This window comes from Schistocerca serialis, chromosome 3 (assembly GCF_023864345.2).
Source record: "Schistocerca serialis cubense isolate TAMUIC-IGC-003099 chromosome 3, iqSchSeri2.2, whole genome shotgun sequence".
Classification (NCBI taxonomy): Eukaryota; Metazoa; Arthropoda; class Insecta; order Orthoptera; family Acrididae; genus Schistocerca; species Schistocerca serialis.
The window spans coordinates 153,757,072-153,770,224 of NC_064640.1; positions in this window are offsets into that span (position 1 = coordinate 153,757,072).

Consider the following 13,153-nt stretch of genomic DNA (forward strand, 5'->3'; position numbering starts at 1 on the left):
GGAAAACAACTGTCAATCCCAACACAATCAGTCGTTCGACTAGCGAACGTCCTAAAGAGCACAGGGTTGTGCATGGAGCTCACATAACGAGGGCTAACTACCCTCGGAACCCCAAAAACAGACAAAAAGGAAATACATCCAGATTTCCAAACTTCCACCCAGGAGACCACCGAGTGATACAAAATTATTTGCTTCGCGACAAGATACGACACAGTAGTCATCTGCCCCCCCCCCCCCCCCCGCCCCGTCATCCCCTCCGAAAAAATTACAATTTTCTACTGATGTCGACCGTGGTTCATGAGAAAAATATGGCTGGCGCAACTGTAAAAACGGAAATTATTTTGTGCTACAACACAATAAAACGGTGAAAGGGGAGGGGGGGGGGGGTAGAGGCACTCGACAGAGAGTTTCCCGTTTTTTCTTCGAAGAGAGAAACATTATTGAAATGTCCTATGGCCTCATGTTTTCGTACTTGCGATGTCGCCGCAGCAAACATCCATTTATTGTTTCTCTGCTTCCGACACATCCCTCTGCTAACAGAACTAATGACTCTGCATTTTCTAAAGAGATATGAAGAAAATATTAGATACGACTTGCAAACCCTCATGGTTGGTACAATTACAAATACACCTGGAGATGTGTTGGAAGAAGAAAATGAGGACGATGAGGGTGGGGCATAAAATTCGCCTCCACCAAAGAAGATGAGAAACACTTGCAAGTTTTGCGACTGGAAACTGAAGCGTACAACTCGACAGAGCCACGATACAAGTCGAGCCTTTAGTTGCAGTGAACATTCAAATCCGACAAGATTATGTCCGCGATAATCAAATAAATGAAGAGGGAGAATGTCGAAACTTCACATGACGTCTTAGTGGACTTCATTTTGATTGTGACTGGGAATTGGATTTCGTTTTCTATTGATAAGATAGGTGTTCGGTTCTTGCCTATATGTCCGATTAAGGGGATCTAACATTCACACTCTGATTAGTAGAATGCCAGCTTTATTCCTTCTTATGACGACATCCTCCTGAGTAGTCCCCGCCCCGAGATCCGAATGGGGGATTGTTTTACCTCCAGCACATTTTACCCAAGAGGATGTCATTATCATTTACCCATACAGCAGAGCTGCATCCCTCGGAACTAAATACGGCAGTAGTCTCCACATGCTTTCAGTCGTTCGCAATTCCAGAACAGCAAGGCCGTCTTGGCTGAAGTTACAAGCCCAGATCAGTCCAGACTGTTACCCCTGCCACTGCTGAACAGACTGCTGCCCTTCCTCGGGAACCACACGTTTGTCTGGCCTCTCAACATATACCCCTTCGTTGTCGCTCCACCTACGGTAGGGCTGTCTGTCTCTACGAGGTACTCATGCCACCCCACCGACGGCAGGATCCATGGTTCAAGGGAGGGGGCAGTACCACAGGCAGCCCTCAAACTAATGACACAGAATAAGCGAACATATACGGAGATCAGACAGACAAATAGCTCCAACCTCAATCGGCAGAAGAATGTGACAATGCACAAATTAAAAGGATCGACTCTGATCACTGCCAACACCAATGGACCGAAACCTACAACAAACTAGATTACAGTGAAGGAGGAAAATCCTGGTAGACTCACAAGACAAAAACTACTGACAGAGGCGACACACGTCGTAGACAATAGTACAAGGTCAGTGCGAAGCCTTTCTCAAATCGTTCAGCATCAGCATCAGCTTTTTCCAGATTCACTGGCGCCAGTATCTGGCACTCTAGCAATGATGTTATTTCCGGAATTCCTACCCTCCTCCCCCTACCTCATCCCACTTTCCCCTGTGGCCAATTGTGTTCCACGTTTTTGTGAAAATATGGAGAGTCCGCAAGATACCAGTGGTGTGCAGGTTCGACCCTGCGCCATTCGAGTAATTTTAATGTTTATAGTTCGACAGCACTGATCGTACATACACTATATGATCAAAAGTATCCGGATACCCCTCAAAAACATACGCTTTTCATATTAGGTGCATTTTGCTGCCACCTGCTGCCAGGTACTCCATATAAGCGACCTCAGTAGTCATTAGACATCGTGAGAGAGTTGAATGGGGCACTCCGTGGAACTCACGGACCTCGAACGTGGTCAGGTGATTGGGTGTCACTTGTGTCATACGTTTGTACGTGAGATTTCCACCCTCCTAAACTTCCCCAGGTCCACTGTTTCCGATGTGATAGTGAAGTGGAAACGTGAAGGGACAATTACAGCACAAAAGAGTACAGGCCGACCTCGTCTGTTGACCGACAGTGACCGCCGACAGTTGAAAAAGGTCGTAATGCGTAATGGGAACACATCTATCCAGACCGTCACACAGGAATTCCAGACTCCATCAGGATCCACTGCAAGTACTATATAGGCGGGAGGTGAGAAAACTTGGATTTCATGATCTAGCGGCTGCTCATAAGCCAAACATCACGCCGGTAAATGCCAAACGACGCTTCGCTTGGTGTAAGGAGCGTTAACATTGGACGATTGAACAGTGGGAAAACGTTGTGGGGAGGGACGAATGGCGTACACAATGCAACGATCCGATGGCAGGGTGTGGGTATGGTGAATAGCCAGTGAACGTCATCAGCCAGCGCATCTAGCACCAACAGTAAAATTAGGAGGTCGTAGTGTTATGGTGTGGTCGCGTTTTTCATGGAGGGGGCTTGCACTCCTTGTTCATTTGGGTGGCACTATCGCAGTACATTTTTAAGCACCTTCTTGCTTCCCACTGTTGAAGAGCAATTCAGGGATGGCGATAGCATCTTTCAACACGATCGAGCACCTGTTCATAGCGCACGGCCTGTGGCGAAGTGGTTAGACGACTATAACATCCCTGTAATGGACTGGCCTGCACAGAGTCCTGACCTGAATCCCACATAAGACCTTTGGGATGTTTTGGAACGCCGACTTCGTGCCAGGCCTCACTGACCGACAACGATACCGCTCTTCAGTGCAGCACCCGGCGAAGAATGAGCTGCCATTCCCCAACAAACCTTCCAGCACCTAATTGAACGTATGCCTGCGACAGTGGAAGCTGTCATAAAGGCTAAGGGTGAGCAAACACCATACTGAATTGCAGCATTACTGACGGAGGGTACCACGAGCTTGTAAGTCATTTTCAACCAAGTGTCCGGATACTTTTGGTCACATAGCGTACGTCAAGGCCATGTGTGCTGATTTGAGAAGATACTTGCGTTGAACAAAGAAGACATTATGAGATCTATTTGTTGTAAACGTATAAAGAGTAATGAGCTCGCAGCTTTCAGGATCAAGAATGGAAAGGCATGATAACGAAGGAGTGTATGATTGCAGACACGAGGAATATGGTTCAACAATAATTTAATGCAACAGAATGGTAACAAGATGTGATACCTCACTTGGTCCACCAACATAATATGTTGTGTTTGCTGGAATTTCATACGCTTTTTAAAATGTATATCCAGTGTCCCATCCCTTCTCCACAGCTGTGCATAACGCTAGTGGCACAAGAACCGCCATTAAGTCCCAGACCTTCACAGCAAGCACGAGCTACATAGACTACCAATCTAATTGTATAACTTTCCATAAAAAGGGTTGAAGCACTCGAGCACACACTCACTGCTAAAATATCAACCAACACTACATTTAGAGTCAAAGATAATACCTTTATTCATAATACAGAAAACTATAGGACTATATAAACAGCTATAGATTAACTGTTGAACCAGTTATCTTTGAGTCAGGCAAAGTAATTCCTCCGTGATGACGAAATTTTCATTAATTCTACAGATTAAGGTGAGTAAGTATGCAGCGTCTTCGTTATCTGTGACCTCATCTATTGCGGAAGAAAACCAAACAAAATCTTTGCACGCAGTTTTCAGCTGGTCTGTGAGTTCGTCATTAATTCAGTCAATGCGCTGCATTATAGTCCTCCTTGACAAAGCAGTGGGTTGAGATTTGCTTCTAACATCAAGACACAACATGCTTGCGAGCCCTTCCCTGAAATGCTTAATGAAGCCACCATCCGAAAAAGGCTTGTTGCGTTCAGCAGATTTATAGACTACCCTGAAGTCTGCTTCTACAGGGTGAGTCACTAATTATTGCCACCTAGAATAACTAATAAAGTATGAAAGTAGCTGAAAAGATTGCGGGACAAATTTTGCATGGGACAACGGGGGCCATAATATGACGTTGTCTTTTTGTTGCTAGGTGGCGTCGCATCAGAGATATGAAGAACACTTTTGTTTTTTTAAACGGGATGTTTCAGTTTGGTACTTATTTTCTGATATCGGCTTTCGAGACGAATCCAATGATGTGTAACAATAAGGTCTTTGAAGGTCAACGAAGGTCAAAAATGTGGCATGAACGTACTCTTACAGTACGTGTTCGAAGTGATGACCATTGGTATCAATGCAGTGCTGAAATCTTCTTATCATGGATTGAATGGTATTCCTTATAACTTCGGCAACTAACGAGGCACATGTTCTAACAATTATCTCTCGTATATCGTGCAAATAGCAAATATTCGCCGAATACGGCGTATCCATCTAACGTGCCACTGACACGTGAACACCATTCGAGGTTTCGCAATACAACACTAATAGGAACGGTAAGACCTGCGTCGTCGAATCAAGCGAATGTCAATGATGTATTCCTTCAAAGAACAAGTCGATACGCTTCTCAATTTCGGAGAATGCCAACGAAATTTAGTGAGAGCTGAAGACTTACAAGCTGAAAGATATCTTCAACGTACTCACCCTACATTTAAATTTGTGTATGATAAATTGAGAAAAACTGGATCTTTAACGCATCGGAATCATACCCGACAAAAGAAATTTATTAACGAGGAAACGGAAATTAGTACTCTTGCCACTGTGGTTCAAGATCCTTGTGTTAGTTCGCGTCAAACCGGAAGGGTATCTGGCTTGAGCCAGTGTGCTCTTTTCGTGTTCTGCATCGGGATAAATACACTCCTGGAAATGGAAAAAAGAACACATTGACACCGGTGTGTCAGACCCACCATACTTGATCCGGACACGGACACTGCGAGAGGGCTGTACAAGCAATGATCACACGCACGGCACAGCGGACACACCAGGAACCGCGGTGTTGGCCGTCGAATGGCGCTAGCTCCGCAGCATTTGTGCACCGCCGCCGTCAGTGTCAGCCAGTTTGCCGTGGCATACGGAGCTCCATCGCAGTCTTTAACACTGGTAGCATGCCGCGACAGCGTGGACGTGAACCGTATGTGCAGTTGACGGACTTTGAGCGAGGGCGTATAGTGGGCATGCGGGAGGCCGGGTGGACGTACCGCCGAATTGCAAGATCTCCGGATCTGTCCCCCATTGAGCATGTTTGGGACTGGATGAAGCGTCGTCTCACGCGGTCTGCACGTCCAGCACGAACGCTGGTCCAACTGAGGCGCCAGGTGGAAATGGCATGGCAAGCCGTTCCACAGGACTACATCCAGCATCTCTACGATCGTGTCCATGGGAGAATAGCAGCCTGCATTGCTGCGAAAGGTGGATATACACTGTACTAGTGCCGACATTGTGCATGCTCTGTTGCCTGTGTCTATGTGCCTGTGGTTCTGTCAGTGTGATCATGTGATGTATCTGACCCCAGGAATGTGTCAATAAAGTTTCCCCTTCCTGGGATAATGAATTCACGGTGTTCTTATTTCAATTTCCAGGAGTGTATCATCCTTACCATATCAGTCTCCACCACGAAATAACTGGTACGGATTGTATGTGTCGCATTAAATTCTGCCGATTCAGATTCAGAGGAATGACACAGTTATTCAAAATGATTCAAATGGCTCTGAGCACTATGGGACTTAACTTCTGAGGTCATCAGTCCCCTAGAACTTAGAGCTACTTAAACCTAACTGACCTAAGGACATCACACACATCCATTCCCGAGGCAGGATTCTAACCTGCGACCGTAGCCGTCGCGCGGTTCCAGACTGTAGCACCTAGAACCGCTCGTCCACTCCGGCCGGCTGACCCATTTATTAATTTGATTTTATTTACTGACGAGGCTACATTCACGAACCATGGAAATCCATGTTGGCTGCGGCTAGTTGCACACCAAAAACCGTGGTCGGTGAACGTATGGTGTGGGATTCTGAAGGACTGTATTATGGGCCCCTATTTCATAGAAGGAAATCTTAACGGTAGAAAGCACACCACATTGCTGGAAGAAACTTTAGGTCTGTTATTGGAAGAAATACCTTTAGTAACAAGGAAGTGAATGTAGTATCAACACGATGGGTGTCCGACACATTTTTAGCTGATGGGTAGAAATGTGTTGCTGAGACAATTCCCAAATCGTTGGAATGGACGCGGAGGAGAAGTGTCGTGGCCGGCTCCTCGCCTCTGAATTTTTTCTTGTTGGGATTCGTAAAAGACATTGTTTATAATGACGTTGCAACTACACCTGAAGATATGTCACGCTGCTGAAGGTGTACTCCATTAGGGCGACCCTTATTTTTTAGAATTTCGCTTTTCATCACGCACAGCCACTGGTTTTCCTCTTGTTTTAAGATGTGTTTTAAGACCTATTTTCTTGAAGTTGAGGACGAGCACCCATGCCGCAGTGGTTTAAAATTTGTGTTACGTTACTATGTGTTGTTTATTACTGCCCATTCACGTGCTTGACGGTTATCGGCTGTCACTCGGCCACTGAAAACTTACATTAACTTCACTTTCCATCGTATCATGTGGCATGGTTGTTGATTCTTCTAGCCTCCTTGGCACTAACGTAGGAAGTGTTTGAATCCCATGAAGAAGAAATCACATTTTATAAATCTAGATATATTCTTAAGTTCTTTAACATCTCCAAACTCTTGACTTAAATGAACTCATCACTCCACTGTAGAGCGAAAACTTTATTCTGGAAACATCCCCCAGGCTGTGTCTCAGCAGTATCCTTTCTTTCAGGAGTGCTATCCATGCAAGTTTTGGAGGAGAGCTTGTGTGAATTTTGAGAGGATGGAGATAAGGTACCGGCGGAAGTAAACCTGTGAGGACGGGTCGTGCGTTATGCTTGCGTGCCTCGGTCGCTGCAGCACTGCTATGCGAAAGCCGAAGTTCTAGCGTTCGAGTCTCGGTCCAGCACACAGTTTTAATCCACCAGAAAGTTTCATATCAGAGTACACTCAGCTGCAGAGTGAAACTTTCATTCTGGCGTATCATATTAGTCAAGCACATGCATAAATAGTAACAAACAACACGTAGTGGCTAACTCAATTTCTCGACCAGTGCGACATCGGTTCCTCGTCTTCAGTTTTAACGAAATAGATCTCGAAATTCTTAAAACAATATCAAAAACAAACTATGGGATGTACGTGGATAAACACAAAATTCGAAAAAATAAGGACCATCCTAATACTCGATAGGCTCCCAGTTATATTATACATCCCTTGCCAAGAACGGTGTCAAAAGCCTTCTGAAAATCTAGAAATATGTAACCAATTTGAGATCCGCCGTCAATAGCTCTCATTACTTTGTGTGAATAAACAACTAGTTGTATTTCAAAAGAACGATATTTTCTGAGCCCGTGCTGACTACATGCCAATAAACCGCTATCGATGAGGCAACTCAAAACGTTTTAACAAAGTACCTGTTTTAAGCTCCCGCTGCAAATTGTCGTCACTGATGTGGGTCTGTAATTCAAGGGATTACATCTATTTCCTTTCTTGAGTATTGGTGTGACCTGTGCAACGTTCTAGTCCTTTGGATAGATTCTTCATCGAGCGAGCGGGTGTAAATGACTGCTAAGTATGGTGCCATTCTAACGGCAAAGTCTGAAAGGATCTAATTGGTATGCTATCTGGGCCTGAATACTTGCGTTTATTAAGTGATTTTAACTGCTTCGCTACACTGAGAATCCCTACATCTAAGTTACTCAAGTTGGTAGTTCTCACCCAAATTCTGAGATATTTACTTCTTCGACACGTTTGGTGGACGCATTTCGGAAAACTTTGTTTGATAACTCCACTTTAGTGGTACTGTCATCACTAATATTCTCACTGGTATCGCATAGTGAGGGTATTGATTGTGTCTTGCCTCTGGTGTACTTTACATATCACCAAAATTTCTTTGGACTTTCTGTCTGATATAGACACATAGTTTCGTTGTGGAAGCAGTTAAAATCATCCCGCATTGAAGTCTGCGCTAAATTTGCAACTTCAATAAATAGTCGCAAATATTCGAGCTATTGTGGAATTTTAAATTTGATACTCTTTCCATCTTGCTTCTGCAACAGTGTTCCGACGTGCTTCGTGTACCATAATGGGTCAGTACCATCTTTTATTAACTTATTCGGTATTAATCTCTCAGCTGCCTCAGATGCTATTTATGCCACATCTGATCTACACTTACGTCGTCATCTGGGAAGGTGTGGAGACTGTCTCTGAGCAAGGCGTCAGCCGAATTCTTATTTGTGTTTCTAAGTAGATATATTTTACATTTACTTTTTGTGGCTTTGGATGTTTCATTCCTTCAGTCACCTCTTCTGACAAACAACATAGTCCTATGGTTGAAGATGGGTCAATGAACGTTCGCATTCTTAGTAGACATAAAGCATGAATGTGACAAACTGTGGCATAGCGGACAGCTACACACTTTCACACAGATCGACATCTCCAGCACACGAGAGTCGAGAACATAGCACTTCATCATCTTCAATAGTTAATAATCAGTACAACAAGAGCACAGAATATTTGTGTCAGACAGTTCACTTTTGACAACTAATAGCTTGAATTCAGTTAACTTTAACTGAACAGTCCTCAGCTTGTACTACACACAATCAACAAAATATAGAGAATTACCTCATTCGCTACCTGTTCTTCAGCGAGACACAGAAACAAAACAATAGCTTTCCATCTGATAAATAAAAGTAAATGCAACGACAGGCCTAGTAACTGATACTGATGATGACACAAACGCAGAAAGGAGGGGAATAGCTATTATAAAACTTGTGCGCTGGATTTGCAAATCTATACCCCACAAAATTCCCCGATGTAAATCTCATAAAAATGTTGGACAGTCACTATTAATCCCCTAAGAGAAACAGACCGATTAAAATTGCTGCCTGTAATTGAATCTTTTTTTATGACCGCCCTTACAGCTTCCTCTGCCGACTAGGTATCATCGACCATTCAGGTGAGAATGGAGACTGCGCCTCAAACCACACACATGACTTACATTAGAGGATTACAGATTCGGATAGCTATGTATTTGCAGCAAGAAATTGTCGGATTCAGATAGCAGATACACAATTTCTTAAGAGTTTTTGTACCATTCAGATAGTAGATACACAGCTTTTAAGAGTTTTTGTAGGAGCTATTTTTGGTATAAAGCCCCGCCATTACAACTTTTACTGCACGCGCACAAGGCTTGCTCAATTTGCAAATCTTTGTAAACTGAAAAGAATTTATTAAACAATGCTAGGAGAATATATACGGGCTCGAACGAAAGCCATTGAGGGGTGATTTCATTAGACCTCAGCACATTAACACACAGCATCCGGCGCCGATGACTACATCAATCTCTTGTACACAATTCTGCGCACTTTCAAGTGTTACCATATAAACAAAGCACGAACCTGCTGCAGATTAAAACAGTTTAAGAGAAAGGGGTTGAGATAGTATCGTTTCCCCTGATTTTATGTATTTTGTGTCATTGCAAATTCGATATACTATTTACGCAAGTATCACAATCAGAAACTGACTACACTATGCTAAACTAGCACCAGTGTAAGCAGCAGGATAATCGGTAGGAATAAATCTGCCATATTTATTTTCATATTATTATTGAAACATTTTTTGTTTTATTATTTGTCAGAAATTTTTAAATTTATAACTATGAACGTTAGATTGTAGAATCCGACAAAGCAATCACCGTGCTCCTATTAGCACATGGGATTGTAAGTGAGTACGTCAGTCTACATATGAGAAATGAGTGAAGCTAGGAGTTGAGATAATTCAAATGGTTCAAATGGCTCTGAGCACTATGGGACTCAACTGCTGTGGTCATAAGTCCCCTAGAACTTAGAACTACTTAAACCTAACTAACCGAAGGACAGCACACAACACCCAGCCATCACGAGGCAGAGAAAATCCCTGACCCCGCCGGGAATCGAACCCGGGAACCCGGGCGTGGGAAGCGAGAACGCTACCGCACGGCCACGAGATGCGGGCAGTTGAGATAATTAGTGGACTGGGGAGATTGTGAATGGTGAAGGTTCTGTGGTATGCATGGTGATTTGGACGTTTGTTTTCGAGTGTAAAATATTCTACAGAAGCAGTCATTTTTGAATTTACATTGAAAATGGTAAATGTTTATTAGTGACATATGTATGAACAAGTTACAATTATAACTGAGGGATCTGGCGGATTTAAAATTAACTGTGGTGTTTTCGAATCCTGAGAATTTGGTCGATTCATGTTACTTCAACAAAACTATATTTCGAGGTATGTGCCCATGAGAAAGCCGGCCAGCGTGGCCGAGCGGGTCTAGGCGCTTCAGTCCGGAACCGCGCGACTTCTACGGTCGCAGGTTCGAATTCTGCCTCGGGCATGGATGCGTGTTATTTCCTTAGGTTAGTTAGGTTTAAGTAGTTCCAATCCCAAAGAAAGCAGTGTTGACAGATGTGAAAATTAACGAACTATCAGTTTAATAAGTCACAGCTGCAAAATACTAACGCGAATTCTTTACAGACGAATGGAAAAACTGATAGAAGCCGACCTCGGGGAAGATCAGTTTGGATTCCGTAGAAATGTTGGAACACGTGAGGCAATACTGACACTACGACTCATCTTAGAAGAAAGATTAAGGAAAGGCAAACCTACGTTTCTAGCATTTGTAGACTTAGAGAAAGCTTTTGACGATGTTGATTGCAATACTCTCTTTCAAATTCTGAAGGTGGCAGGGTAAAATACAGGGAGCGAAAGGCTATTGACAATTTGTACACAAACCAGATGGCAGTTAAAAGAGTCGAGGGGCATGAAAGGGAAGCAGTGGTTGGGAAGAGAGTGTGACAGCGTTGTAGCCTACCCCGATGTTATTCAATCTGTATATTGAGCAAGCAGTAAAGGAAACAAAAGAAAAAATCGGAGTAGGAATTAAAATCGATGGAGAAGAAATAAAAACTATGAGGTTTTTCGATGACATTGTAATTCTGTCAGAGACAGCAAAACATATGCAAGAGCAGCTGAACGGAATGGGCAGTATCTTGAAAGGAGGATAGAAGATGAACATCAACAGAAGCAAAACAGTCATAATGGAATTAAGTCGAATTAAATCAGATGATGCAAAGGGAATCGGATTAGGAAACGAGACGCTTAAATTAGTAAATGAGTTTTGCTTTTTGGGGAGAAAAATAACTGATGATCGTCGAAGTAGAGAGGATATGAAATGTAGACTGGCAATGGCAAGCAAAGCGTTTCTGAAGAAGACAGATTCTAATGTCAGGAAATCGTTTCTGCAAGTATTTGTATGGAGTGTAGCCATGTATGGAAGTGATACGTGGACGATAAATAGTTTAGATAAGAAGAGAATAGAAGCTTTCGAAATGTGGCGCTACAGAAGAATGCTGAAGATTAGATGGGTAGATCACATAACTAATGAGGAGGTATTGAATAGAATTGGGGAGAAGAGGAGCTTGCGGCACAACTTGACTAGAAGAAGGGATCGGTTGGTAGGACGTGTTCTGAGACATCGAGGGATCACCAATTTAGTATTGGAGGGCAGCGTGGAGGGTAAAAATCGAAGAGGGAGACCAAGAGATGAATACATTAAGCAGATTCAGAAGGATGTACGCTGCAGTAGGTACTGGGAGATGAAGAAGCTTGCTCAGGATAGAGTTGCATGGAGAGCTGCCTCAAGCCAGTCTCAGGACTGAAGACCACAAGTTCTAGGGGACTGTTGACCTCAGACGTTAAGTCCCATAGTGCTCAGAGCCATTTGAACCATTATGAACCCATGAGAAAAATCCCTTATCCGCATCCGGAAGTCCTTTATCCGCATCTGCTGGTCCTTCATCCGCATCTGCGTGTCCCTTATGAGCATGTCCTAGTTCCTTATGCACATCTTCGTGTCTGCTATCCGCAGCTGCATCCGTAATTCTTCGGTCCGCATCCCAATATTAAAATATTGTGCATCACTTTAACCCGCACAGTACGTTTTCGTTAATGGCCTGAATTTTCGTCTGATGCAGTCAGATCTCGTTGTCCAGATTCCGTAGAAGAAGACCGTAGCGGTCGGTTTTATACACTTTTTCATATAAGTCACTCTCCCATGTTTTGACACCATCTTTATAGGGAGTTTGAACGTCCTATTATGACAATGTTAAATTTAGTAACTTGATTTCCAAATAGCTCTAAGCACAACGAGACTTAATATCTGAGGTAATCAGTCCCATACACTTACAACTACTTAAACCTAACTAACCTAAGGACCTCACACACATCCATGCCCCCGAGGCATGATGCGAACCTGCGACCGTAGCAGCCTCGTGGTTCAGGATTGAAGCCCCTAGAACCGCTCAACCACAGCGGCCGGCGACTTGACTTCCCTGTATTTTTGCCACCACTGTAACCATTTATATAAAACTTTTAGAGGACATTAAACTGTATATTCTGAGTGTACTGAACTACAATAATTACATTTCAGCGACTGCATTCGGAAATACAGTTTTTTACTACACGGTTCAAATTTTGTGTACTTTTCTTGTACGTTATTCCAAATAATTTTAATTATACATAACATTACGTTCTTCTTTTAGTTCTATTGGCTCAGGATATGTATGTTACTACTCCCTGAAAATTTGAATACTTTCCTCGAACTGGTTTCTGAGATTTACGGGAAAATACAACAGAAAATGTCAATTTTCAGGAACGGCTTCTAAAGTTTCAAAAGACTGTAACTCACTTAATATATGCTTAATTTTTCATTTTTAGTCACTCAGAAGCACCATACTGTATATCATCCTCTTGATCTTTTTCCAAGTTTTTTTCCTCTTTTCTTCTTTGCGGACTCCTTACTGGCCAACTGTGCTGCATACTCTGCTTTATCAATGCGAACCTTGTCCATCTGTTCAAGCTCTCTGATGCAGTTTGCTCCAGAATTAATTCCCATATGATATAGCACTT